The sequence below is a fragment of the Apteryx rowi genome, unplaced genomic scaffold, assembly GCF_003343035.1.
Source record: "Apteryx rowi isolate R43461 unplaced genomic scaffold, aptRow1 scaffold_260, whole genome shotgun sequence".
Classification (NCBI taxonomy): Eukaryota; Metazoa; Chordata; class Aves; order Apterygiformes; family Apterygidae; genus Apteryx; species Apteryx rowi.
Window position 1 is genome coordinate 771,918 of NW_020448975.1, and position 4,161 is coordinate 776,078.

The following is a 4,161-nucleotide window of genomic DNA, read 5'->3' on the forward strand; positions in this document are numbered from 1 at the left end:
TACTTTATCCTCAGAGAAGGAAAACCTGTTAAGGAACAGAAAAATATATTGCACAACTATGTTCAAAACTTACAGAAATTGAAAGGAAAAATTATTTTTTATTTTCATTAATACATTATAAATAGCAATAAATACTAATTTTCTACTTGCCTACAAAAATCTCAGTAATTTTTTTCAAATTACAGTATTTGCTCCATGCTTTTTCAATAATCTAAATTTTATAAATAAAAATAAATCTCCCAAATCATTCTTATATGGATTACAAGTTTAGTTTTTTGTAAATGACATTAAATATTTAATATGTATCACTTCTTGCTGCAACAAAGGATTTAGGAGCATGCAGATTTGCTGTACAATGATAAATGCGCAGTCTGTGGCCCACAAACTGTCTGTAGCACGGCAGAATAATTTATCTAGCTCTCCTCTTACTTCTGTCATTCCTGTGAGAAAATCAGGAGAGGACTCCTGTTTGATCTGTTTCACAGCCTATTAGCAGTGACTATATTTCCTGTTAAACTCCTCACACAACAAGAAATAGCAACTAACTAGCATATTATATTGCTATCCTTAAATATTCATTCTTTGAACAAATCCTGCTGTACAGCTATACAGGCAAGGTTACAATCCCTTGCAAATGTACTCATAGTATCTAAAAAATAAGGAGTTAATATATTCCCAGTATCCAGAACTAGCTAGGAAAAAAAAGAAAAAAGAAACGATTTTCAGGATATAAAATCCCCAAATAATGGCATAGCTTTAAAAATGTATGTATAATAAGTGCAGTTGTGACTTTATTACTGTTTGCAAAGGTCTGGGTTTTTTTATTCGATCTATAGGAACATTATATTTTGTTATTTTCACTAAGCTTAAAATAAAAAAGACTAAACTGCATAAAACAGATTTGTTTCTCTAACAATCATTAATTTTGCTTTTTGGGGCTTTTTATATATTTTCTGATTTATTTTATAATACTTTCAAAAATAACATATACAATTCTTTTATAAGCAGCAACCAGGCTGTGATCTCCAGAAACAAAGTCTTCAGCAACAATAAAAATTTAGAGTATCCCTAACTGGCTCCTCCAACTGCTTGTTATAACCTGTAAGTATCAGCACACTGCCTTTTTAACAGCACCTGCACAACAGCTTGTGAAACTATGCTGTAACTGTATCAGGTAACTGATCTGGCTTTAAATAAAATAGTCTTTTGAGGTGAGTGGGGTGGGAAGCATTGAAGTTGATTAGTTCCCCCATCTGTTCACAACATGCCTGCATGAACAGAAGGCAGCTTTTCCATCTGATTGAGTAAGAGAACCGATGTATTTGGCCTTAGCACCTTGGCATGGCATGTTTTGCTAACTGTCCCGGCAACAATGAAAGAAAGTCTCATAAACTGATGGTCAAGCTCTTGTACCGAGCCAGACATAATACTTCTGCAGCAACATACCCAAAGAAGTCACTTACAAAATACTATCTGAAGCCCAGAGCCTTGGAGGGAACGCCTATAACAGCATGAACCTGCTTCAGCACCTTGTAGACACAGAATGAGGATGATTCCTTTCTGCTCTTTAACTTCTTCTCATTCTTCTTTGCTGCACTGTTAACCTTACTACTCTTTTCTCATGCACAAACTACTACGGTTAACACTGATAAACTATTTTCCAAATCAGATGAATGAAAAAAAAAAGATAAAAAAGAAAAAGGCCAGAGGACTCCCACAGAAAATGAACCCCCACAGGGATTACTCTTCAAACAGAGTTGGTAAGAAACTGTTGCATTAGAGCCAGCACCTCACAGTTTCCGTAGAGGTCTAGAAACACGGCCAACACTGACAGCTGTATTCCAAGTCATCTTAGTGGGATACTGGGACACATTTTCAAGGAGGAACACTGCACCTATGAGTCACCTCATTGGCGGTTGCCATGCTGAGGTGGTACACCATAAAAACACCAAAAAGCAAGATGGGTAGCAGTGGTAATGTCTTTGGCCAATAGCAAAACTAAGCCTCATATTTTAAAGGAAACACTTGACAAACTCACATGCCCCTAAACTACTCATCACCACAAAAACAAATATATCTAAACCATAAAGCTGTTGCTTGATTAAATAATTCCATGTTCCCAATCATGGGCTCAAGACAGAATCTTTCTAGATACAACCAACGTTTTCTGATTGTCAAACATGATCTGCACTTGTAAGAACAAAATAGCAAAAAATAAGTCTTTAAATATTTTGTAAATAAAACACTGATAGCTGTTTGCATGCAGAACCCACCACACAAATACTTAAAGAAATAGGATCTAACAGAGCGTTGAATGAACTTTCATATACAAAAATCTTATTAGCCAAACAGACATGCTCTTCAAATCCATAAAGAAATCATTCGTAACTCCCATATGCCATGAAATGTAAAACACAGGCATTCTGAGCCATTGCTGCAGCTGGAGAGTCTCACCAGCAGTGTGGGAAAAGATCTTTCTTAGTGAGAAGAAGCTGTAAACAGGATCATGTATGGACAAAGCTGTCTTCAAATATATCAAGCTGACCTTTGTTACTATCTTCTTATTTTCATCCACATTTTAAACCAAGTGCTCTCAAGCAAGTGCTTCTCTATTCTTTAATTTCTTTCATTTCTGGTAACATAAATGTTTTGTGATTTACTATGAATTGTATATAAATACAGATCATAATTATTACCGTATTTGTAAAGTGTTGTCAAAGCAGACTGGAATGGCATAAAATATACCCTGAAGTGAAAAGACATTCAAGACCAAGAAAAAGAAAGACTTCTCTTCACAAACTGTCACTTGGTCCTGAAGGGCTTCTATGGCAATATGGAATGAAGTAAGAGATTTTAGAGCAAAACAATTCCTAAAAGGAAAAGAAATTTCCAGTCAAGGTATAGAAAAATGAGATTTTTTTTTTCTTATGCAAATCACTGAACAGCACAGATAAGTTTGTTTTTTGTAGTTTCTTTTTGAGATCCCAGGATCCCTTGAGAGTCACTGCACTGAACTAGTAAGACAACAGCTTAAATCTCTGGTACTAACATTGTTTTCCACAGCCTTTTGAGCTGTGAACTAGCTCAGACAAGCTGCACCCTGTAACCAGAACATGAAGAGAGACACAAGATTTTCCTTGAATTTGGCGCTTTTTCCTCTCCCATTATGACTTTATGTTCCAAAAGGACACTAAACACTTCTGAGTTGGGGGAAAAGGCCTCAAACTTTACCACTTATATAAGTGATCATTAATTTATCATTTCCAGAAAAAGGAAAGGTTGACTGGGATAAGGTTAAAAAGGAAACACCTGGGGTATGTTTTTTTTTTTATAGCTGAAAGACCAGTACACAAATGAATTTGGACTTTTTTGCTATTACTGGTACTTGGTAGGAGGATTGCAATGCCAACACGAGTATGAGCAAAATCCTAGAAGCTGCATAAACACAGCTGAGTCAGTAAATTCTGAGCCTGAATATAGGAATTAACTTGTTTTTTAAAGCCTGACAAAACAGGAAACAACAATCAGCCTCTCACAGCCCTTCTACCACTAACTTGGATAGTAGATAACATTTCAAATTCACACACACTCCATATGCAATTTTCAGTCACTGGTTTTCAGGAGAGGTATTCAGAGTTAGCAGTAAATGCAGACAGAACAAAATCACCGAACCAGGAGTTACCTGCCCCCGGTCCCCTACAGACGTTTCCCTCCAGCGCTCTCGCTGGAGTCAAACGCACAGCTCCTGCATTTCCGCCCCGAAGGCAAAGCCTCCCCCACCCCCTTTTCGGGGCCAGTTGTAAGCGCACGCCGAGACCTTCCCCCAGGGGCCTCTGCTCGAGATGGCGCCCACCGGCCCCCGCCCGCGCCTCCCCGGCCCCTGAGGCGAGGCGAGGCGAGGCAGGCGGCGGCGGCCCTGCCCCCCCCTCACGCGCTAACGGCCGGCGACCTCCCTCCCCCACAGCCCCGGCCGCCGCVCCGCCGGGAGGCCGCCCCCCGCTGCAGCGACTCCTCTGCCGTCTGCCCCACCGAGGGGCCACGTCCCGCCTCTCCCTCCCCTTCTCTGGCGGAACCGCGCTGCCTCCCCGCCGCGGCCCCGCACACCGCTCCGCCTCGCAGCGCCTCCCTCCGCCCTACCGCGTGCGCGCGCGCGCGCGGGGC